The sequence below is a fragment of the Rhinolophus hipposideros genome (genome assembly GCF_964194185.1).
Source record: "Rhinolophus hipposideros genome assembly, chromosome: 10".
NCBI lineage: Eukaryota > Metazoa > Chordata > Mammalia > Chiroptera > Rhinolophidae > Rhinolophus > Rhinolophus hipposideros.
The window spans coordinates 50,442,188-50,467,681 of record NC_138056.1 but is presented as its reverse complement, the minus strand read 5'-3'; the positions used below and the strand labels follow the sequence as shown (position 1 = coordinate 50,467,681).

The window sequence follows — 25,494 nt, the reverse complement described above, 5'->3', positions numbered from 1 at the left end:
TGTGAAAAGGAGGGGGAAGAAAGAAGCTATTGGTCAGCACTCACAATTGCAAATAAAAATTTAACTTAATTTAACTTAAGGAAAAAACGCTGGTGGTTGAATTTAGGGACTCAGACTTTGAAATCCATGTTTGAGTTCTCTCTCCATTTCTTGATTTTCTTTTGTCTTGATTCACTCTCAAGCAGGCTCTCCACACGTGGTGGCAAAGATGGCACTAGGCTGACCTTTCTACCCGTTCAATGCCCCCTAGAGCAAGAGTCCTTCACTAGCAAGAGTCCTTCACTCACAAGAGTGCCTTCTTGCCTGTCCCTGAATAGCAGTCTGGCCAGGGAGATGGAATGAACTGATTATCTGGGTGTGGCCACTTGTTTGGATCACAGGCATAGGGTGGGGTCAGCCCTGCTTAAGTCATCCTGCTCAAGTCGTTTGGAAGTTCCAAAAGGTTATTGGGGAGGGGAGGCTGTTCCTGGTATGCAGCTTCTAAAACCCTTGGAATTTCCTGAGTAATAAAAGTGTCTTTATTTTTCATGAGTTCCTTGGATTACTCCAGAGTTTATGCTAATGAGGGGACTCATGGCAGGAGCCTATAGAGCTTCTGGATGAAGACAGGTCCCCAGAAAGACCAACCACTGACTAGGTTGGAACTTTGAGTCAGCCCAACCTCCAGGGAGGAAAGAGGGGTTGGAGACTGAGTTTCAGCATGAGATCCATGATTGAATCAATCATGCCTATACAATGAAACTCTAATAAAACTCTGAACACCAAAGCTCAGTGGAGCTTCCTGGCATGTGAACATATTGTTGGGAAGATGATGTGCCCTTATTCTGTGGGGAAATGGCTCTGTCTTCAGAACCCTCTTAGACCTCACCCTATGTGTCTCTTCATTTGGCTGTTCTGATTTGTATCCTTTATACTAAAATTGTCATTGTAGATATAGTGCTATCTTCAGTTTTGTAATTCATTCTAGTGAATTATAGGGGGGTTGCAGGAACCCTTTGGATTTGTAGCCAATTGGTCAGGAGAATGGGTGGCCTGGGACCCCACTTGCTATTGGTCTGAAGTGGGGGAGACCTTGTTGAAGACTGCGCTCTTATGCCTGTGGAGACTGACGATAACTCTGGGTGTTTAGTGTCAGAATTGAAGTACACCAGCTGATGTCAGAACAGCTAGGGTTGAAATAGAATAGGTTTGAGTCTGGATCCATGCAACACAGAAGCTCAGAAGAAGAGGTGTGGCGCCAGGAGCTCCGCGGTCAGGTGGCTATGGTAACGGAAGACCACTGGGAAAGAACGGAAATCTTCAGGAGGGCTTTGGATTTCCACAAGACATGGAATTGGAGAGAAGAGTTGTTTGTTCACAAACTGGCCCTGTACATGGAGGGCGGGAAGAGACCAAAAAAAGAGTCAGACCATTCCAGATGGGTAGGTGGCAGTTTTAATAAGCAAGGGGACTTAATTTATGAGGCCATCTCAAGACAAGTAGATCTCCACACCCTCCTGCCACAATCTTCAAAGTATATATAGAGACCTTCACTGGGTTTAGTCACATATACCACCCAGAGGGTCTTAACAACCCCCTACACTCTCAAGGCTGTCCTTAGAACAGCTCCCACTGTGGGAAAGGTAGGCAGAGCATACTTTACAAGGACGGGGAGGGGTGAGGAGTCGCTGACTGCCTGGGTCCAGCTTAGGGTCAACCGCAGTCACAGCCTCTTGTGTATCTCCCCCTACATCCCACCCCTGTGAGCAGCTCTTACAATCTCACATGCCGCCCCCCCACCCCCCCACTTTTCTGCAGCGTGCCCTGAGCAGTCAGCACGGGGGTTCACTAGCACGGAGGCCACTTGTTTGGCAGCTACCTGACTGCATGGAGGCTGACAGCACAGCAACAATACAGGCACATGCAAGAGACAACAGAGATTAAGACAGTACTACTTAAAATCGGTGATAATTTTTCCCCACCAAGAGCCCCATGATCTGAACCACTGATTTATTACGTCTCCTAGGCTGGGGTCAGGTCTCTCAGGGCATTTACTTGTGTCCTCATGTGATGTAATAAAGATGATACATTAGCAGACTCACCAGGTATGAACATACAGCGTTCTGTTTGCATAATGGCACAGGCGCCTCCTGGAAAGGCAGTAATAATGTCCAAGGCCATCCTATTTTGGAGGACAGCCTTTCTCATTAGAGACATTTCAGTGTTCAGTGAGCACAGGGTTTATTGGCTGTCATTTAAGGACTGCTGGGTGAGTTTCGTAAGGGCTTCTATGTGTGCTATAACATCCTCCAGGCCAATGGAGGGGAAAAAGATGGCGGCTAAATGATTATATTATGTTTCCCCAAAAATAAGACCTAACCGGGCAATCAGTTCTAATGCGTCTTTTGGAGCAAAAATTAATATAAGACCTGGTCTTATTTTACTATAAGACTGGGATATAATATAATATAATATAATATAATATAATATAAAATACAGGGTTTTATATTAATTTTTGCTCCAAAAGACACATTAGAGCTGATTGTCCAGCTAGGTCTTATTTTCAGGGAAACAGGGTATCAGTGGAAAACGGAATGTGCCCACCTGGCCCTGAGGAGAGGGAAGTTAGCAGCTTTAGGAACTTGAGCTGGTTGTGCATACATACACGTTAGCTGGAGGAGGCAGCATTGTCAGGCATGTGGAGATGGACTAGGGGTGGGATACGCCAGACCAGCACCCCTCCTTTCTCCCCTGTCTCAGTGGTGCAGTGTGCATTCCATTCCAGGTATCGTGTGTTTCAACAGGTCCCGTTTATAGAAGGATAACAGGACCCCAGTGGAGACTGAGTACGTAGTTCCCCTTCACCCAGAGGTGTGAAGTCACTCACCCATCCCAGCCGGATGTCCCATTGCAAACTCCCGTAGAAAACTCCTTTCCTAGGTGTGCTGAGGCTTGGTGTTCTCAGCAGCACAGCACGTTGATCCACGGTGAGCGTCAGGACAATGGCTGTCTCCCACGACATCTACACTCTTGCAGTGTTGGGTGTCTTGGCAGGGTCCCGTGTGGCATACGGGGCTCTGAGCCCTACTGGTTGATCACCGAAATGTATTAGAGTCTGGGATAGTACTTTAGTCCACCTGGCCAAGGTGGTTTTAATTGCTAGTAATTTAATCTGCTGCTTTAATATTTGATTTTCTTTTACACCAACTCTGCTGCTTGCAGGTTATAGGGGACATGGAACCGCCATTCAATGTCATGCTCTTTTGCCCAGTCTTGTATATCATCACCTGAGAAACGTGATCCCCGATCACTGTCTCGTTGACTAGGGTATCTGTACATGGTACTCCGTTTCTCTAATCCCCTAATGGTGGTGGCCTAGTTCGTGAGGTGACAGGGGAAAGCGTGGATTAGGCCAGATGCAGTGTCCACACAAACTAGGGCACGTTTAGAACCCTTACTCAGAAGGAGGGGGCTGATATAATCAATTTGTCAATCCCTCACCAGTGGGGAACTCTAGTGGGTGGCCCAAACGCCTTTGTAAATTGTCTCAGGTGTTGTTTAGAACACACAGGATCTGCTGTTACTGCATTTACCCAAATTACTCTATTTCAAAGGCAAGCCAGCATTCTTGGCAATATGCCAGCCCACCCAGGTGCAGCGGTGGCCTCTCTTCCCACGCATCTGTTCTGATTTTCTACTGAAGCATCAGTTGCTAGGACTCAGACCCAGGCTAGGATATCAGCTCCCTGAGTACCAGGGGGTATCAGTACCTTATGAGCCAGGATGTGGAAAACAGTGAGGACTGCCTCAGGCTCTTGCAGGCAAACCCAAATGTCTTTCCATGTATCCTGCCCCTACAAGGCCTTATTCATGGTCATCCACTCTCCGCTGTCTGTTGTCCAAGTCATTGGGTTAGCCCCTTTAGAACCGCCCAACTGTCAGTGCAAAAGGTTAACGGCCAGGGCTCATGAGTGATCAGCAGCCAAACCGCTCTGAGTTCGGCTCATTGGCAGCTGTGGTTTGTGCCTGTTGCCAGGCATCTGTATACCAAGCATCAACAGGAATTTCCCCTCCTCCTTCCCTACAAGCCACAGAGGCTGCCACAGGAATAGGGGTGGGGGCTTTGGAGGACCTACATATTCTACAGGGCCTAGGAGCGCCTATATTTTTAGAGACAGAGGGCTGGCAGACAGGGTGCTCCTCTGTTGCACATAGGCATGCCACTTAGTCAACACGGGAGTGTGAGCCGTGGCAGAGGTGGGTTGATGGAACATAACCTCAACCCACCTCTTGACAGGCAGGGAGTTCTTACCATAATACGCTGTTTCTTTGTGAGAGGCTCTACTTGAAGGAGTGCTGTGTATACTGCTAGGAGTCATTGCTCTTTGGGGGTATCAGGTTTCTGTCCCCTTCCAGAGCTGGTACCAAAATCCTCAGAGTACTCTCTCCTTCTGGGTCTCTGCCACAATGCCCAACATATACCTTCCAGAGTCACGCACATGCAACTCCAATGGCAGCCCTGCCTGGGAGATGCCCAGAGCTTTAGTCTGTCTGCTTCACTAGCATTTTTGCCTTCTCCATGGTGGCTTGCTGCTCTGATCCCCAGTCCTACACATGCTCTTTCTTTACCAGATGGTAAGAGGGACAGAGACACTGTGCCAGGTGGGGAATAAAAGTGCTGCTAGACTCCCAAATCCCTACAAAGGCTTGTACCTCTTTTACAGTCTCAGGGGTTGGATAGGCTTGCACGTTATCAATCACAGCTTTTGGGACAATGCATGTCTCAACCTGACCAAATAACTCCCCAAAACTTTATGGCAATGCCTGGACATTGAATTTTCTGTGAGTTTGCCTCCCATCCTTTCCCTCAGAGATGTTCCAGGAAAGCCTGTAGACTGTCCTGTCGCAGAGGCAACTCTTCACATGTTAACATTATATCATCCTTGTAATGGGCCCATTTTACCAATGTGGGGAAGGAGAACAGGGACAGGTCTCAGGCTGCCATCCCATGACGCGGTGAGGCTGTGCAGGTAGCTTTGGGGAAGCACCTGAAAGGTCCATTGTCGCCCTCCCATGTGAAGGCAAATTGATCTTACTTACCAGAAACCTGTCCTTGTCAGAGCCTTTCCATGGATCTCCCTGAAGATGAAGCACTTTTTCAGCAACACTTTTGCAAAAGCATCAGAGTAAAACAATAACTGTCTATAAATCACAAAAGACTTAAAAATTGCCTATGACTAAAGATCTGATGAGAGTTCATTTCATGTACAGAGGGTGCCAAAACATGTATACATATTTTAAGAAAGGAAAAAACTATTAAAATTGTAATGCTCAATATACACTGAAAACAAAAGATGAATACAAGTCACGTTTGACTTCTGCAGTTACAAGAGGTGCTCAAAGCGGTTACCATCAGCCTCCGGACACTCCTGATTACAGAGAACTACTGCTTGAGCAACGCTGACCAAAGTGCCCACTTGTGTACATTTTTTTGGCACCCCTGATATATATACTGAAAATCAGAACCAAGAAAAGCAAATATTACCTATAACACCTGGCTTTAAAAAAATTATGTAAAACGGAATGTGTGAAAGTCCACCTAACCTCACCCTTCCAACCCCCAAGAGTATGCACTATCAAGTTTTTCCTGTACTTATACTGACATGTCTTTTACCTCCATTTTAAAAAACAAACAATGAGATCATGTTATGCAAAGTACTTGCAGTGTTTTTTTGTTTTTTGTTTTTTTCCACTCAATGACATATGAACGATATCTTTTCAGGCCAGTACATAGAAAGCCATTTAATTCTTTTTAATGCCTGCGTAGAGTTTTGCTGTATGGCTGCATCATTTATTTATTTTATTAGTTATCAATTGATGGATAGTTTGGTTGTTTCTAGATTTATGTAGCTACAAGGCTGCAATAAACATTCTTGAATTTATGCTGGGTTTTTTTTCTTGGTAGGATAGACTTCTAAAAGTAGTGTGGCTGGGTCATAGCAAACACATGCTTTTAATGATATTAGATGCTGTCAAAGTACCTTCTAGTAAGTTTAAATCAGTTTACATTTCCACCAATAGTGTATGAGAGTGTCTATTTCCACATATGATTGGCATTATCTCTCATTTTAGTGTTTATTGAGTGAATTTTCTTAAGTCCATCAAACCAAATGTGGCAGAAATGATGGATTGGCTCACTCAACGTCCAGTCTAACTGCCTTCTGGTATGTTTTCCTGTACTGGAGGCTGGAAAACCAAATTACATTCCCAGACTTGTTTCCAGTCAGGGAGCTGGATGCAGTCTTGCAAGAGTTGAGTTTGGAACTGAGTGCAGTGGGAAAAGAGTCAGGGCACAAGATAACCATTTGTGCTGGTGTGAACTGCAGCGGAGACAGCAGGGTTCTGGAGCCCGCAGCCTTAAAAGGGGCTTCCTGATTGTGGTAGAGCCACAGCTCCTTTGGTGGCTCCCACCATTAGGAGGTGGGGAGTCATTCCTAAAAGTTCAGCCTGGAGTCTTTTTCTTTAGCTCCTTCAATGATACTTTAAGTGATTTCATTCCCTGAAATAAACATTTTTATGCTTATACTATCTGGAGTGGATCCTATGACCTTGTTTCCTGTTATATCCAATTGTGTGTCATTGTCAATTTATTAACCTCTCTGAGGCCCAGCTTCCTTATTTGTAAAAAGTAGATAATAATACTACCTATGGGGATGTCATGAGGATTAAATGGAAAAGTGATGGACTCAGTTTGGGCTCAACAAGTCTTGTGGGTAGTGGGTCCCTTTTCTCTTCCTTTTTTTTTTTTTAAGACTCACCCATTCTATAAGACCCAGCTCAAATGCCGTCTCCTAATAACCTGTGCGGAGGCAGAATTATTGCTGTCTTCTCTGGGCTCCCACTATATTTAATTAATTCCTTTTATAGGTCATAACATGTTGTACTGTGATTTATTCACAAATGCGTTTGTTTCCCCAACTAGAATTTAGCTCTTGGAAGGCAGGGGTGTTCCTGATCTATCTCTCTGTATTTTCAGGGCCTGATACAGGGCAGGGCATGAGTGAAATGTGTTGGTTGAATGAATTAACCCTAGCCCAGCCTCACTGAACGCAATCCCCATCCTTGTCACAACAGTTAACTCTTAATGTCCCCATTGGTATCTTAGACTAGTATCACGTGGCCACAAGGAATAGGAAGACTTTTAAACCACTTCCAGCAAAGGTGGGTATATCGGTTACGCTTCAGATGCAAGAAACAGAAATCACTCTAGTTACCACAAGTAGAGACAGATTTAAAGAGAAATGAGATACTTCTAGGTTGTTGCAAATGTAGAAGGAGAGAGTTGTAGGCTGAACCTATAGGAATAACTCCCAGAACAACACTGCCCAACTGACCTGCTGGTGGAGCTGCCACCCTGGGCACAATTAGGGAGGTAGCGGATCAGAAGACCAGCATGGAACTACTGCTGGTCAAGAATACGCAACATAGCTGCGCCTGAGGGCTCAGGCCGCTGCTGTCATAACTGCTTGTAGACACCCATGAAGTTAGTGACTGGTCACTGAGGTACCGTTGCAAAAAAACCCAAAGTCTCCATAGCGGTTCTTCCTGGCAGCAGCAGCCAAAGCTGATCCCTGTCTCACCTCTACCTTTCCAAACTCTCATGAGTGCCTCTCATTGGTGGAGCCTTCTCTCCCACTCCTCCTGTATTATTGTTTTATTGCTTACTAATACACTACCACAGACTCTGGGGCTTAAAACAACACATATTTATTATCTCAGTTTCTGTGGATCAGGAGTCTGGGAAGGATTTAGCTAGGGCTTTTGCTCAGGGTCTCACAAGGCTCCAAGCAGGGTATTGAGGGGTTACATTTTCCTCAGAGGCTTCCAAGCTCCCTCACGTTGTTGGCAGAGTGCATATCCTTGCAGCTATAGAACTCACGGTGGCATACTTTTTAAAGGCCAAAAGGGAGAGCAAGAGTGAACCTGCTTGGAGACTTATATACTGAGAGTACCTGGAAATAGCAACACTCCACAGTAATGAGCTCACCTAGTGCTTAGACCCTGGCTTCTAATTACTATTCTTCAGTGAAAGGAATCCAAACTCTCTATTGGAGAAATGGCTGATTTGAGGACTGGATCAAAGAAAGTACAAGAAGAGCCTAGAACACCTTGGGCCAAAAAGCAAGGAAGTGCTCAAAGAATGACGGGGACATGTGAAAAGGATACTGAATTGGTACAACCATTTTAGCAAACAATTGAACAAGTCTTATAGAGTTAAATATACATTTCCCTACAAGGGGAAATTCCATTTCACACCCAAGATAAATGAAAATATATATCCACACAAAGATTTATACATAAATTGTGGCTTTATTTATAATAGCCCAAGACTTGAAATTCCATCAACAGTAGAATAAACAAATTGTAGCATATCTGTACAATGGTATACTACTCAGCAATAAAAAGGAAGTGGTGACTGACACATGAAATGACATGAATGATGTCAAAAACATGCTGAACGAAAGAAAGCAGACACACGAAGTACATACTGTATGGTTCCATTTATGTGAAATTCTAGAACAGGCACAATTAAAGTGACAGTAAGCAGATCATTGATTGTCAGAGGTTTAGGGGACTGAATGAAAAGGGGCACGAGGGAATTTCCTGGTTCAGAAGGATGTGATAGTGTATATACATGTCATCTGTAGTTGCTTGCTAGACCTGCAAGCCAAGCCACCAAGTCCAGGCGCTTCCAATGAGGGATGGAAGCCAGTGGATAAAAGCTCTCAGTTTTCAGGTAATCTCTTCCGGGAGGCATTCTGTACACTTCTCTGAGGTTCTCGCAGAAGTGAGACCCTCAGTGACACACTCTACATTGGCTTTCCCTTTCCCTCGTCTCATTACTGTTACCTAGGATCACCTCCCAAATAAACTACCTGCACCCAAGTACGCACATTTATCTCAGGTTCTGCTTTTAGGGAAACCTAAACTTAGGTAGTTGGTACCAGGATGAGATTCTGGAACGGAATCCTCACTGATCAGATGGCAACAAGGATCTATTGTTGATAACTTGAGCAGTGCTGGCCCCTGATATGCTGTGCTATCATAATGAAGCCTTCACCTGTGGTAGAACAGGTACCAGTGGAAGGAGTACTTAGACTAGGTAGTAGCTCTAGCACAGAGATTCCACCCCGTTTTGTTTTTTAATAGCGCTCTCTTAAAGAGAAAAATTGTAAACCATTGTAATATCAAAAGGTACAAACTTCCAGTTATAAGATAAATAAGGTCCTGGGGATGTAATGTACAGCATGGTGACTATATCGTTAATACTGTTTTGTATATTTGAAAGTTGCAAAGGAAGTAGATCGTAAAAGTTCTCATCACGAGGAAAAATACTTGTAACTATATGTGGTGATGGATGTTAACAAAACTATATGTGGTGATAGATGTAAACTAAACTTTCACAATTTTTATATGTACATACGTGTATATCAAATCATGTACACCAAAAGCTAATAGTGTTATAGGTCAATTATCTCAGTACAAGTAAAATACCCTACAAACCATTGTAATATCTAAGATGTAGTTTTGCTCACCTCAGAACAAGTTTCACTTCCTTAGGGGGAGGTATCACCCCCATTGAGAATTTGCACTCCAGCACTTGAATGATATGGGGGTAATGTTAATTATAATTTAATGGAATTGGCTGGATTTTGTTAACTATTTTAAAAACCTTGAAGAAAGTGATTTTCAGGTGCAGGTTAGCCACCTATCAATTTAGGACATGGTATGAAATCCAGAAGACTTTCACAGAAGATTTCTAAAAAAACTTCTCCCACAGCCAGAGAGCAAATCATGCTGAAAATCAGGCCCAGAAGGTAATAGGGCCGAGATCCTTTGACTGTTCCCTTATGCTAAAGTTGGGGTTTCCATAGGTAGGGAGTGGGACCGTGAGGCCTGGGATGGAGACATTTGGGTGGGTGCAACTGAAAACCCGGTACCTTTAGCAAGTAGCTGCTCCCACTTGTTAGCACAGAGCTGTCACCCTTGACTAGAGACTGTATTCGCTTCTTATTGCTGCAGTAACAAACTGCCACAAGTAAGGTGGCTTAAAACACGGCATTCATTATTTTTATTTTTTTGTGGTTTAGGCTGCTTTTCGAGGGAGTATGTGGATATATGCGTGAGGTTGGGGATGGCTTTCATTCCCTACACAAAAGTTAGACCCTCGGATCACACTCTTCATCCCCATTCCTTCCCTACCTACTGGGTATTCAGTGGTCATCCTCCTATTTCAGTCAGACACACAATCATTACTTCACAGTTCTGTGGTTCAGAAGTCTGAAATGGGTGTCACTGGGCTAAAACCAAGGTGTCCGCAGGGCTCTGTTTCTTTCTGGAGGCTCCAAAAAAGGATCTGTCTTCTTACCTTTTCTAGCTTTTGGAGTGAGTGGTTTTTATTCCTTAGCTGGTAGCTCCCTTCCTGTCTTCAAAGGGTGGGTGGAGTGCTTCTCACATTCAGTCACAACTCGATCTGACCTCCTCTGTAGTCTAACCTACTACCTCTTCCTCACTCCTCTGCCTCCCCATTCCACTTTTAAGGATCCTTGTGATTACACTGAATTTACCTGGATAATCCAGAATGACCTCCCCATCTCAAGGCCCTGAATTTCATCACACCTGCAAAGGTCCCTTTTGTCATGGAAGGTAACATATTCATAGATTTTGGGGATTATCAGGATGTGAAACTTTTTAGGGAGACATTATTCTGCCTACCACAGAGACCATGCAAAAGCAGTTTTGTTTAGGATTAATTTAGTTTAGGATTAAATTGTAGTTTTGTTTAGGATTAATTTAGTGGGTTATAATCTTGGGTTAACTCCTCTGTGCCTCAGTTTCCTCATCAATAAAATGAGGGGGAAACAGTAGTCTATCTCAAAGGCTTGTTAGAGGTTTACAGGAGATAGTGCTTAGAACAGTATCTGGCACATGGCAAGTGCTATGTTAGCATTTATTTAATACGTTTTTATAACATTTTATTGATTCTTACTATGTGTCAGGCACTGTTCTAGATACTGGGCATATGGATAGAATGGATAGGAATATGACGATCTCAAGGAGCTCAGGGAGTCAGATAGACAAATACAGTTACTACACAGGGTGCTACATGCCATAAAGGGCATGGAAGTACTATAGGATTACAGCAGTGGGAAGGCTCAGGGAAACTTAAGAACTATTAGTTGAATGAATAAATGAACATGACATTTGAGCTGGTGTGGATGAACAGGGGCCACATCCTAAACCTGACGAGCTCAGGGGAGGCCTGCACTGCCAGCCTTACAGGCTCTGAGACCCAAAGAGACCACACAGGATGGTCTGAACATAAAAATTCCTGACTAAAAGCTAGTTATGGTGGGTAGTCACGTCATTGGCCTGTAGCTTCCTTGACAAAGGTCAATCTTTACCTGTAAGTGAGCCTGTCTGTTGTCTTTTTGGCATCTAAGATAACATACCTTTGAAATGTCAGAATAATCCCCCTTTCCAGACGCCCCAGGGCACACCCACCACACCAAAGCAGGAGACCACAGAACCCCTCATTGCTACCTTGTTCCCCAATACCATCTTTACATGCTGTAAATATTAAGTATTTACTAGCCTGTACCCACCAATGTAAAAGAAGCATCTCCGTTTTACTTTTTATCCAATCCCAGAGATTTCCGCGCTTTGCTTTCTCCTGCCCCCTTAATCTACCACGGATGGATTTCATGTAACCCTCCTTATGTCTCCTCCTTTGATTCTAAAGTATGAAATAAGCTCCAACATTGCTATTCTCTAGAGCATTTTCTCAGTCTGTTGAGATTTTGCTTCCTGGCCATTGTCAGTTCGGCTCAAATCAACTCATAAGAATTCTCTATAGGTTTGGACATTTCTTACGTTCACACTGGGCTTTGTAGAATGAATAGGTATTGGCCAGTGAGATAAAGAGAGAAGGGCTCAGAGCCATGAAGAAATGTATGTTCAAAGAACATTAAATAGCATTTTGGTGCGGTTGGAACAGAAAATTTATGGTGTGAGATGAAGCTAGACAGGCTGCTGTAAGTACCAAGGTTGTATGGTACAAAAGGCTTCCAGAGTGTTTAAACAGGAGTGGGCATCATCAGTTTGTGGTTTTAAAAGGCTACTGTGGTCCCCAGTAGGAATGGATTGAATTTGGAGAGACTGAAAGCTGTTCTAGTTGTCTAGGTCATGGTAGTGAGTGAAGAGAAGGGCAAGGCCTTGAGAAATATTTACGATACTCTACAGGATTTGGTGACTAATTTGATAAGGGTCTCGAGAGAGGAAGAATAAGGTTATGTCCAGGTTTCTGGGACTGCTGGATGATGGTTCATTCAGTGAGAGCAGGAAGTAACATTAGTTGCACCTTTGGGTGGAATTGGTAATAGGTATGGTCAACATTCCAAACGGTTTCATGTATGCTAAATTGTAGTTATTATTATTATTGTAAAACTGAGGCTTGGAGAGATCACATTTAGGTACACAGGTAGTACTTATGATGGAGAAATTGTGGCTTAGAAATGTTAAAGTCCTGTCACTAACATTTGTTATCACTAACAGCTGGGACTTGAAGCTGGACAATCTGATTCCAGACCCTTAGTCACTTAGGTTTCCGTTTTGGACATGTGGAATTTGAGGTACATGAAGTGTAAATGACGCTGTCAGGAAGCATGGGGAAACAACAGAATCTGAGCTCAGGGGAAAGGTTTGGGTTGAATGTATCCTCCGTGGTCGGAGAAAACCGAGAAGGGAAGCCCATTTTTTAAATCTCAGTACAAGATAGTTCAAACCTCCATTAGTACAGTATTTCTTTATCTCCTCTCCACTCCAAATAGTATAATAAATGTTTGGCTCTGAGGTCATAGGAGATCGGGTGGTTTTCAGATTGCGCTCTTGGCAATGATCTAGCATATGTGGTGGTGCTTTGTAACCTGAAGAGGACCAGAAGACCAGGGGGTTAGCCATCTTTTGGGACTTTTCCTACACCACTAACGCCCCCAGAAATCGTCCCCAAATCTTCCAGGAGAAAGGCCATGCCAAAGGAGCCTGCAGCTGTAGACCGCCGGACCTGAGAAGAGCCCCTGGTGCAATGACGTCATGCGGCCTCCGGGTGATTCCCCGGCCTCTGGCGTCATGCGCCGATGACGTCACCCCAGCAGCTCGCCTTCCCCGACGCTGGGTTGGCAGTACTCACGTGGGTCTGCCTGGCCTCCCCGCCCCCTCCCACCTGCGGGAGGCGGGGCGCCGGGCGCTGCCAGCGCCGCTGCCTCGCCGCGAAGGGGGCGGGGGCCGGGGCCGGGCCGGGCCGGTGGGAGAGGCTGTCCCGCCAGGCGCCGCGGCGTACAATAGAGCGGCTGCAGCCGGAGCCCGAGGTGCCGGCGGGCAGTGCACGACCCTCACGGCTTCCCCCGCTCCCTCCCTCCCCGCCGCCTCCCTCCCTCGCCGGCTCTGCGGTCTTACCCCACGGAGCCTTCCCTAGACTCTCAGCCCCGCTTTCTCCGAGCCCCACTCTGCCGAGATCCCCTCGAACTGTCTTCGCCCCACCTCCTCCCCGGGAGGCTGCCGAGCCCCCTCGCGTCCCCCCCCGCCCCCCCAGCACCCCCGTCCCCGCGTCGCCTGGCTCCTTCCCTTCCCCCTTCCCCGTCGCTGACACCCCACCCCCTCGTCCTGAGGGGACTCCCCGGCCCCAGCCCGAGCGGGGTGGGGGAGGCGCCGAGCGCGCCGCGGCGGCGGCGGCGGCGGGAGGGAGAAAGTGAGGCGGCCCGTCGCGCACACGCGCGCTCACTCCCGGGCTCGGCCGCTGCCACCCGGGTGGAGGAGGAGGAGGAGCCCAGTCGAGCCGGGCGAGCGCGGAAGGTGAGAGCCGGCCGCCTGCGGGTCCCGCCGGCGTCTCAGGCTGCCGGGCTGGGGTGCGGGGTGCGGGGTGCGGGGGCCCCATTCATTCCCGAGGCGGGTGGGGCGGGCGGGGGCGCCAGGTGAGACGAGCGGGGGCGTCGACCCGCGGGGTTGGCCGTTCCTGTCCCTCCAACAAAGGCCCCGTGTGCACTCACCCTCGCGGCCGCGGGTCTCAGGCTGGGGGACCCAGGAGACCCCAGGGACCCGGGAGAGGACAGAGGCTGGGGCGAGGCCGGGAGACCACAGATCCCAGTCCGGGAGCGACTCCGTCCTGAACTTAGCGGTCCTCCTGCGCCAACCTTGGCCGGCGATGGGGAAGCCTAAGCAAAGCGGCGTCCGATTCGTTCTGCTTGGAAAAAGCACCCCTGTCCGGGAGGGAGGAATCACCTGTAGGGTCCAACTTCTTGAAAAATACTATAGGGTACAGCCTGACTTCTGCAGTCCCTCCCCCAGCCCGGGAATACTCTAACTTGTGGAGTTAAAAACAGGGAAAGGATAGAGCTATTGTTATGTTCATTATTCCCTTGCAAAGGACATGATTGTTGCAACCTTTACTGTCTGGAATATTTTCTCAGCCAACATTGGTGGGAATGTTTTTGGAAGAATGCCTGAGAAGTGTTGGATGTTGGGAGCAAAGTGCTTGTTGTTTGTGAAACCCTTTGGGTAACTGTCGTACGTTCCCCACCCCAACCCCCGGAACTGTGAAAGGTGGTACTATGGTTATCAATAAAAATTCGAATTCATTAGTCTAGCCTTTAAGAATTGTTCCTGAGAAAAATCTTTAGTTTGTTTACTGTCTGTGGGCGCTCTCAACTTTGTCAGGGGAAAGCAGGAGGCAACAGTACACAGATGCCTCATTGGTCTTACCTTGGGACTTTACCTACTTCCTGTGTGACCTTGAGCAGGTCACTTCCAGCCTTAAAGTTCCAGGAGTTTTCTTTTATGCCCTAGAAACAGGCAGGTATCAAGCACTTACTCAGCTTTCAAGATTCTATTTAAGATTTCCTCTCTCTTCGCCCCACTGCAAAATCGTTGCTAGCAAACACCCCCAAACTCTAATCAGGCAAAACCGACTTCTCACTGGGGCCCTCAGAGGCCTGTAGGATTTACCACAGCAGTTGTAACTTTTTGTTGTTCCTGTTTGGGAAATCCTCAGGTGCATATGAAATACACCTTATCTCAACTAGAAACTCGACTCAAAAAGCGTTTTGGGAACATGGACCCTGAAACATTCCCTGAAGCTTATTCGTATCCTTACCTGTATGAGCTCATGGGTCTAGCTGGTAAATTTGCTTATCCAGTCTTTCATTTACCCAATATTATTGGAGTGTGGAGAGCTGCTGTGTTTCAGGTTTTCTAGGACTATGGGGATTCAGAGTCTATTAAGACATTCCCTGTCTTCAAAGAGCTCAAAGTCTAGTGGGTGAGGTAGACATCTAAACAATGGAAGCCTGCCCTAATCTCTGGGGACTCCAGCTATCCAGGGAGTAGTGTGCAATAATTGCAGCTGCTAGACCTGTTTTACCAGTCTTTTGGTCCTGGCCAAAGTGAGTCCAAAGGGAAGGTGGTGACCTGCCTCTCATCCATAAGACAGCACTTGGTAAAAGCTTGCGTATTCACTTTAATACCCATGTACCAAGCACATGTTCTGAGGCCCTGTGCTAAGCTTGGAGGAAGCAGTGCTTTCTGAAAGGAGAGTAGTCTGTATCCAGAGAGATCTTTGTAAAACAAAACCCATCACATCATTTCTCCCTACCTTAACTAGTCCTAAAGATACATTTTCAAACTCTAAACAGAATAAGAAGTTCTCAGAGATCAGACTGCTGCCTACCTTTGCAGCCTCACTTTTCTGTGACTCCCCTGCCATACTCTTTCTCATCTCTGCTTTTTCTTGTTCTGTTCTTTCTGCCTGGAATGCAGGTCTCCCGAATCCCTACCTTCCTGTGGAGAAGTGCTTGTTGGACCTCTGAGAAGCAGTCCCTTAGCCTTTCTTCCTGTGACTTCCATGGGATGAGTTAGTTGCTCTTTCATTCTTTGGTTCTTGTACGTACCGCTCTTATAGCACTGCACTGCAATTCTTTGATTTGTGCCTGTCTTTTCCATTAGTTAACCTGTGAATTTCTTGAGGGCAGGATCTGTTTAGTTTTAGTGCCTAGCAAAGTTCTTTGCACTGCATAAGTGGTTGAAATGAATTGAATGTGTGAATGAAGAAGCAAGCCAAGGCCCATGAGATAGAGGATACCAAATCCTTTGGGTTAGAACAATTAGCTCTAAGTGTGAGCTCTGCACCAACTGCATCAACATAATCTGGAAATTTGTTAGAACTGCAAATTATTTGTTCCGTCCTAGACCTGCAAATGAAAAATTTGGGGTTGGGGCCCTAAAACCTCTGCTGTAACATGCCCTCCAGGTGATTCTGACACTTGCTAGTTTGAAAACTGCCGGGTTAAAAGATCTGCTTTTGATAAAACCAGCTCCTTGCCAGCTCCCTTCCGCTTTTCCTTCTTTTCCTTCCTTCTGTATCAGAGCATTTACTGCCTGACATTCTATTCTGTTCCATCTGTCTTTTGCCACTAGATTGAAAGCTTCCTGAGAGCAGAGAATTTTGTCTGTTCACTACTTGATCCCAGTGCTTAAAATAGTGACTGCATGTATCAGGCACTCAAATATTTGTTGAATGAATAATATGTGATGATTTAGTCCCGTTTACTGCCAGCTCCTACATTGGGATTTTATTCAAGAATAGTTCTCAGAATAAAGAGGAACCATGCTCCAATATGGAAATTCAAGTGGATTCTAACATTTTTTGGGATTTATTTTAGACTGAGCTTTTCTTCCCTTTTGCATCTGTCTTTCTCCACCAAAGCCTGCAGGAGTTTTCGGCTTTTGTTCTTCTAGCCAAGACCTAAAAACTGCTGTTGAAATATCCTAGGCCAGGATTGTTTCTTGGGAATTTGCAACTTGGTTTTGCAAGTCTAACTAAGCACCCTAACTTCTGAGCCTTTTAACTTGAAACTGTCACTTCCGGATCTCCTGTGGTTTTGTCTTTCTCTAGTGATACTCAAAGCCATACAAGGGCCTGTTTGACACCACACAAAGGTTTTTCTTCCTTATGAAGCTCTTAAAATTTTTTTCTTTCACTTTCTTATTAGCCCTAAGATACCATATCCAGTTCTCTCTTTTCCTAAATTCCCTCTGGGAGATTGACTTCATTTGTTCATACATTTATTTATAAACATTTATTGAGTCCTTCCCTACCATGTGCCAGGCTCCATGCTGGGATAGGATGTTCAGATATACATAGGATGCAATTCAGGTCTTTAAGGAGTTAAAGATATCACAACATGGTGTGATAAATCCTGAAATGAAGGGATAAAATGAGGATAAAAAAAGTGATGTATACTCATAAACATGGGAGAAAGCTCTTTCTAATTCACCCCCGTCAATTAGGAATAGTTTACTGAACAAGCATCATTTTGATAAGCAGACTTTTAAAATTTTAATTAAGAAGTTGATGGCTTTGTTGGGGAAAAGGAAAACAAAAATCAAAGTAGAATCAGCAATTGCCAATCTGAGAGAATTCTCAATTCGGTTTTAGTGAATTTTCCTTTCTCCCTTTTTTATCTTTCTAAATCATAACCAGAAATTAGGGGGAAACCTTTTTTTTTTTAATAGAAAAGAGAGAAGTTTAAGGTTATCAAGAGCATATACTGTTTCATAGATGGCATTTTAACTTCTAAAGACCAGTGTTGTAATTTGAGGTGGGTGGGTGGGGAGTAATGAAACCAGGAGAAAGGCAGGAGACCTTTATTTGGTTTCTATATTACTGCATGACCTTGTGGAAGTAATTTTATCTCTGTGCTTTTTCTCCTAACTTTAAAATGGGGATAGTAACTGTTGGTATGACCAGCTTACAGGGTTATGGAGCAACTAGATAAAATGGTGACTAAAAGGAAACTTTTCAAAGTATAATTTCTTAGCTGTTTGTCACCAGGTGGTAAACTTGTTAATAGTCGCTTACGTTATCGAACACCTGTTATGTACCAAACACTATGTGAGGTGTTTTCTCCAATCTTCAAAAAAAAACATGGAAGATGACTGGCACTGTCTCTCTTTTGTGGCTAAGGACGTTGAGGCTTAGATTGGCAAAGGGAACTTGTTCAGGGTTTTGCTGAAAGTAAGTGGCAGACCTCAATTTCAATGTATACACACCTGATACTAGCCAATATGTGTTCTGTTCATTATCGGGGTGCTGTAAGTTTTCCGTATGGAGGATATAGGAATGTTTTGCAAGTATATTGCTATGAGAGTTAAAATAAAGATTTTCCTCATTTAGCCTGCTCTTTTTTTGTGCATAGAAAGATTGGGGAAGACAGATTTACATACATTTACATTGATCTTTCATACAGGGGAAAGAATAACATCTTGCCCTGGTGTTTTTGTTCAGACTTTATAACAGCCCTGTGAGATAGGTATTTATTTCCATTTACAGGAGTTAGGAGACAGGATCTTGGAAGTTTTGGCTTGCTCAAAGGCACATTATTAGCACATGACTAAATATTGGTTTAAAACTATATTGTTTTGAATCTAAATGTAGTACTTCTACCACTATATCATAATGCCTTTTAAACTCTATCAGTCTGAACTGTGGGGCACTAGAAATGTCCTTTTGGATTGCTTCCTAATCTCTTTAGCCTCTTCTGCCTAAGAAAGTCCTGACTGAAGTCCACCAAAAAAAAAAAAGCATCTGTCAGACGGGCATGATATTGCAGACTTACAAATAACACTTCTCTACTGAAGCTGAGAGATCAGACTTTATCCAGTATTCTGATTCACTTGTGCTTGAATATTCATTTCCCTTTGCCATCATAAATTTATTAACATAACGTAATACATTTTTCTACTCTTCTGTTAAGCCTTCTCTCTCCTGAGTAACTTCCTCTGCCTTCCCATCCTTCTCGTCTTTGAGATGGGGGAAATCACCTATGTGCTAGAATCCTCCAGATGATCTCCTCTAGGAATAGTGGACTAAAAAGTCTAGAAAGAGCCATAGGTTCATCGATCCCTCCTTAATAAGATTTTGTTTGGTATTGATTCATTCTCTAAAATTGATCTGTCTTCGTTATTAAAAAATCCGTTACGTTTTGGCTCTTATTCATGGACTCAGGGTGAGCTAATTTGCATGCAGCATTGGGAAATTTATTTTTGCTTATGGGGCTTTCTTCTTCTGCTTTTCTATGTCCAATGTCCTTGTCCCTTTCAGATGAAGTACCAACTGAGGCTGGCAAGAACGTTTCCTCCTTTATAGAATCTGCCTTTTGAATCTTTGGGGATGATCAATGACAGTGACAATATATACGTGGCTTCCACCCTTTTCTGCCTGCCTGTATCTCCGAGGCCCGGCTTTCCCTATTCTCTCTCTGCTTCCCACAAAGCTGGGGTTGATGACTGTCTCCCTCATTTGAATGCTTGTCCCTATAGCGCTTTGTGTACTGCTGCAGTATTATCTATCACTTTCTGGGGAAGGAGATAGATGCAGAAGGAAGAGCACTACATTTGAAGTAGGACAAAGACCTACTTGGACGTAACTTATTTTTATCTTTATTTCTTCATTTGGAAAAGAGCAATAATACCTAAGTCACAGAGTTGTTGTAAAGATTAAGAATGTATTAATATGTGAAAATGAATTATACCATAGTAAGGTACAAAGATGTTAAATAGACTTGTAAATTTATGACTAGTATTATGTATAGCAGTAATTTTTGATTTTGGCCGTGCGTGTGAGCTACATGTGACGATGTTAACAAAAAGTTGCCTGTGCTCTAGCTCATGCCTACTTAATCAAAATCTCTTGGAATCTCTGTTTTTGAAGGTTTATCGGTGATTCTGATACACAGTCAAGGTCGAGAAGTGTACTGCCTTATATTATTTTTCCATCAGTGTTTTATGTGCTTATTATATAAAAACGAATGATTTAATGTTCATTTAAAGTTAATTTCCTAAACACACATTAAGCATCAGGCACTGTCATGGGCGCTGAAGAAACAGGTGACTCATACCTGGTCCCCACCTTTAAGTTTACAGTTGAGAAACAGATATGTTCATAGACAATAATGCTATACGGAGACAAAAATGAAACATGGAGATAGACATATGCTGTTACAGTGTGAAGACAGAGAAAAGGCATCTACTACTCCACATGAAATGGCGGTGGCCTGGCAAGTCTTCTTAACGAAAGTGACACCTAAGTTGGGTTCTGAGAGATAAGCAAGGGTTAACCAAGTACAGTGGGGGGAGGGTAGGAAGAGAGGCTGGAGGGAAGATCTTCCTGAAGGAGAGTGCAGTAGGCAGGCTAGAAGGCTTGAGAGCATGTTTGGGGAACCCTGACTGGTTCAGTCACTTAGAGGATAGATGCAGCGTGGGAGTGGGAAGAGCAGAGAGGAGGGCAAGCCCATATGATGAAAGGCCTTTTGTACACTGTAAAAAGTACTTTCACTGATATTACCTCACTTTATTCTTTCAACAACTCCTGGGGTTAGCTAGGACAGATATTGTTTTATCTCCATTTTATGGAAAACAAGTTAATTGAATTGCCTGAGGCCGTACAGCACCGCTATGATGTGAAGCAAGGTCCTTCAGAGTCTTGAGCTCAAGCTTCCATTGCACCCTAGCTGTTCTGTACCTTTATAGTGCTGTGAGGGTCCGATAAGCTCCTGATAGGTGCACTGCAATTTGTAAGCTGTGAAATGCTTCACTCATGTTGCCTATACGTTGGGAGTTTGGATTAAGTGGCCTATAACAGTGCTTTCAGTTCTAAGAAATTGTGGCCCTTTCCTCGGATTTTCCTTAATTGCTGAAGTAGATGTTTTTCTCCAGGTCTTGGTAACCAGGGCCCAGTGAGCTAAAATATTGTCACATAGTTACTCTTCCAATTCCAGTGTCCTTACACAAACCTCCTTGTTTGTTTTAAATATGCTTTTGTTTCTTTTATCATGAAAGTAATACAGTATTCTTATAGAAAATTTGGAGACCACAAAAGAATAAAAGGTTAAAAAAATAAACCCAAACCTAATAAATCCCTCAGAGTTTTATTGTAGAACGATAACTAGTAGTAGCATTTCATCTATTTCTTTATAATCTTTTTGAAAAATGAGTTTGGGACGTGATCCCCGTTTTCCAAGTAACTCCTTCCCCCAGCCTCACTGTTGGGAATAAATGGGATGAACCAATCAACATCATCAGCCTCATTACTTTTATTGAAGACTTTCACGATTTACCCTTTACATTTGATTTTTCATGTACACCTCAAAATAATCATTTTATAGATTTATACTCACTTTATAGATGAGGAAATTTAGGAGCAGAGCAATCAAGCTGGGATTTGAAGATTTTTTTTGCGGGGGGGAAGGGGAACAGGAATTTATTGGGGAACAGTGTGTACTTCTAGGACTTATCCAAGTCAAGTTGTTGTCCTTTCAATCATAGTTGTGGAGGGCTCCGTTCAGGTTCAAGTTGTTGTCCTTTCAGTCTTAGTTGTGGAGGGCGCAGCTCAGTCCAGGTCCAGTAGCTGTTGTTAGTTGCAGGGGGCGCAGCCCACCATCCCTTGTAGGAGTGGAGTCAGCAACCTTGTGGTTGAGAGCCCACTGGCCCACGTGGGAATTGAACTGACAGCCTTTGTGTTAGGAGCAGGGAGCTACACCCACCTGATCCACCAGGCCGGCCCTATAACATTTTTTCCCATTTAAGATTATTTTCCCATCTGGACTTTGACCAGTCCAACATCTATCATTTTTATTTTGTATCAGGATAGATTTTGTTTGATTAGTTCAAGAAGTTTTCTATGTGTATTCTGCAAAGTAACTTAAAACAAAGCAAAAAAGCCATATGAGCAATGGGCAAAAATTCATAACGGTAGACTTTTGAAATCAAAGCTTCCTGAGCAGCGTAAAGACAATTAATACAGATTTAGGATTTATTGTTTTCAACACTTTTTATATACAATCACATTCAATTTAATTCTATCCTTAAGGCATCACATTTTTACAGATGAAGAGAAGTGGTTTGTCCACGATAAAACATAGCTGGGAGTTTGCAAATTGTAATCTTTAATCCATACCTTCTCCCAAATTTGGTATTGGCTCCTGATCGTTTGGGTCCTGTCTTTACCTCTTTCATTTTCCCTTGAGTTTTAAAAAATTCCTGGTTTCTTGAAGAATGGTAAAATCTATTGATAGCTTGCTCTCTCAAAAAAAATCATGTTGTTTCTATCCATTGCCACTTGCCTGAGAGTTGTCTGAAGTTGACTACTTTGTAAATGCCCCAGGCCAGCTGGGAATGGCTGGTGAGTATGTTCTGATTTGTGGGCTGGTAGAGTAGGGGCAAGACCCACACGTTCACTTGTGGTGTACAAAACCAATACATCTCTCTCTGTGCTTCTGTTTATTCCTTAATTACAAATATTTATTGCTTGCTTCCTATGTGTCAAGCAATGTACAAATAAGGATACAATTATAAACATTACAGAAATGGCCCTTGTTCTTTCTCTTACGAAGCTTACATTCCAGAAGGGAACACAGATAAAGGCATTAAATGTACAAATAAACAGTTGCAGGTTTTGCTAAGTCCTACAAAAGTCATAAAGGACTCATATAGAGAATTTTGGGGTAATAAAGTGAAGGCCTCATTGAGGAGATGATGTTTTTAAACTAAGAAATGCAACAGAAGTGGATATTAGTCATGCAGAGAATCCAGGCAGAGGGGACATGTTAAATGCACAAAGACTCTGAAAGTAGATAAAAGTTTAGAGCTATTCTGTTCAACATGGTAGCTACCAGTCAGTGTGGCTGTTGAGCACTTGAAATGCGGCTTGTTCATATATAGATACGCTGTAAATATAAAATACATATTAGGTTTTGAAGACTTAGTACGAAAAAAGAATTTAAAATAACTTTTTATATTGATTATGTATTGAAATGTCAATATTTTGGATAAATTGGGTTAAAATATATTTTCAAATTAATTTCACCTGCTTTTTTAACTTTAAAAATATAGCTGTTAGAGAAATTTAAGATGACATATGTGGTTCATGCTAGTGGCTTGCATTATATTTCTATTGGATGCTGCTGGTTCGCTCAACTTAAAGGAACTGAAAAAAGCCATTAAGTCTCGTGCATAAGGAGTAAGAGCGAATGGTACAAGATGAAGTTGGAGTGCTATTCTGTGCAATATTCTAGTTACTCCTGAGAGTCTGAGAAGGGATTATTAAATCTGATTTTATAGATGAAGTTGATTAGTGACTACTTGACCCCCTCACACACACCCCCCCCCCGCCATCTCCCTAGTGCCAGAATGAGGGGGTGAACCAGCACTTTTAGCAGTGTCTTGGGTGTAGAATGTTCTCTATCATTGTCAGCTAAAATAAGCAAATAAATATTGATGAATAAATTGATTAATCCAAGTTTTCAAGTGGTTTTGAGATTGCCGGTAGGTATCTGTGATATCTAAATGGAACTGTTGGTCAAAGATTGAATTTTTCATTAAAGGAAAAAAAAAAAACCCTCCTGTAGCCTGACTCCTCTTGAAACTGTTTCACCCTACTTCTTTCAACTTTTTTGTGTGTTTAAAAATTCTTTATAATAAAATACTGGGAGGGGAGTATGTATAGTGAGCACCGATATACTCATTATTTAGATTGCATAATTTTTTGCTGTATTTGCTTTATTGCATTTATTCCTTAATCTATTTCATCGATCCATCTTTTTTTGAAGCATATTTCAGAACAAATTGCAGGTATCATTATACGTCACCCTTAAACACATTAGCTAGCATTCATATCATTACTTGTTTACATGGAACCACAATCTTACCCAATATGCTATGGCATTGTTTGATTGATGTGTATCTACCCTGTTATACCCTAAGCTCCAGAGAACCATTTCTCTTTAAGGCATGGCACCCTAAAGGGAATGGGTTTTAACACAGTACACTTTTCTTGAAAATAAAGTTGTTTTCTTTTTTTTTCTCTCAGTGTTTTATTCACACTTCCTAGCATATAGTAGGCACTCGATAAATATTTTTTGAATATTGATTGACTGAGTGAAAGTAGAGTCAGCATTCACACTGAGGTCCATATGATTGTGTTATGAAGAACACTTGCTTGATTTTTCTCAAGTTCAACAAACATACAAGAATCCTTTCAGTGTCTGGTGTTGTGAGAGAGGAGAGATGAGACCTCACTATGCTAAATATTTAGCTACCCAGTGCAAATACCTCTAGCCGAGTCAAAGCTGAAGTCATGCCCTTCGACAAAGGATGTGTAAAATTCTTAAGCCGATGATCCCCAGCTACTTTGTTATTCTAGGTCAGTCTTCATTTCATGTGAGTTGAGGAATTACAGATTACTGAAAAGTGGCATTGGATTGAGGCTCTTGTAGGCATATTTGAAGGTCCTTTCATTTTAGTGCTTATCCAAGGCAACATTTCAAAACAGGCAGTTTCTTTTTAATTAGTATGAGCTTCTGTAAAATGCCACACAATTCTGATAAAGCTTAACATATATAAGGTACTTTCTTCCACTAGGAAGAATAGAGCTCTGTTTCACAAACTGTTTTGTAACATTATTAATACATTTGAAATTCAGTCATGATTCCATCACTCTAATGAATAAACTCTTTTGTTTCCTTCTTTTTCTTGTTTCCTTTTTTCTTACATATAAACATACGTATTTACATAGTTGTAGTCACAATGGAGACCTAAGTTGTTTGCCCTTTTTTCTTGACCAATAATGTTTCTCCATGTTACTTCTTAGCGTTCAATATACAATTTAAGATGATATTCTATTATGTGCCTACAACCATTGTATCTGTTCTACCTGAGTAACTTCATGAGTAGAATTCTTTCTCAGGGAAATCTCGGTTGTGTGCTTGAGGCCTTTCAACTGATTGGATGGTGCCTACCCACTTTATGAATGACGATCTCCTTTATTTAAAATCAACTGATTATAGATGTGTCCCATGTCTACAAAGTACTTTCACAGCAGCACCTAGACTAGTGTTTGATTCAATAACAATGCCATAGCCTAGCCTAGCTGACACACAAAGCTTACCATTGCAATTATTTAGGTTTTTCTTTTCCTGTTATAAATTACACTGCAATGTTATCTATAACACAACATATAGTTTTCTCCTTTTAAAAATTATTTCTTTAGAATAAATTCTCATGGGTGGAAAGATTGGATTAAGGGGCACAAAGACCTAATGGGCTCTTGACAGGATTTAATATTTTCAAACGCAAAATTCCACCACAAAACCCTTTTTTAAAAATGATGTCGTGGGGAGTTGGTCTATTCAACAGACTCACTTCCGATTTCCACAAACCTGCTTTTCTCCCTCTGTTTTCTAGCCCTGTAAGTAGCTGCTTTTCTTCAGGGTTATCGTATATTCTGCCCTCAGTCTCCACCTGTCACTTCTCCCTTGCCCTTCTCCTCTCCTCCCTCCGTACCCCAGACTGTGCCTCATAGATCACAGGTAAAATTGAAGCTTCGTAGTCCTACTACTAAATCTAAGA

The 25,494-nt window shown here is 43.1% G+C and overlaps 1 protein-coding gene across 4 annotated transcripts in view; it reads left to right on the top strand.

The window, feature by feature from the left end:
- The window catches only part of PAK1 (p21 (RAC1) activated kinase 1), a 191,304-nt gene that overhangs the window by 43,757 nt on the left and 122,053 nt on the right, over positions 1-25,494 (top strand). For 2 of the 4 annotated variants that reach the window (XM_081063766.1, XM_081063762.1), the window contains exon 1: positions 13,364-13,890. The exons of 1 other annotated variant lie outside the window; for it this stretch is intronic. The gene's annotated coding sequence lies outside the window, so the exon portion shown is untranslated. Of the gene's footprint in view, positions 1-13,363; positions 13,891-15,849; positions 15,973-25,494 lie in introns of those variants that run through there. One more of the 4 variants, XM_081063764.1, reaches the window with a different exon arrangement.